This window comes from Penaeus monodon, chromosome 25, assembly GCF_015228065.2.
Source record: "Penaeus monodon isolate SGIC_2016 chromosome 25, NSTDA_Pmon_1, whole genome shotgun sequence".
Taxonomy (NCBI): domain Eukaryota; kingdom Metazoa; phylum Arthropoda; class Malacostraca; order Decapoda; family Penaeidae; genus Penaeus; species Penaeus monodon.
Window position 1 is genome coordinate 31,605,161 of NC_051410.1, and position 218 is coordinate 31,605,378.

Sequence of the window (218 nt, forward strand, 5' to 3'; positions counted from 1 at the left end):
ATGATATGGTTCTCAAACCACCAAAGATTTTTCTTTTGAATTCACCATTATTTTTTAGAAAAAATATTTTTTACCATATAATTATTTTTGACATTTGAAATATTAAGTCCTTTTATATTATATTCAAGGAAGGTGTATTACGTAAAGTTACGAAATGAATATAACTGAAACAACATGAATACTGTAATCTTGTATGTAAAGGTGTTTCTATGCCCATG

At 25.2% G+C, this 218-nt stretch overlaps 1 protein-coding gene across 1 annotated transcript in view; it reads left to right on the forward strand.

Annotated features, from left to right (window-relative positions):
• Window positions 1-218, forward strand: part of LOC119589145 (heterogeneous nuclear ribonucleoprotein R-like) — a gene marked incomplete in the record, with an annotated part of 129,871 nt that overhangs the window by 123,134 nt on the left and 6,519 nt on the right.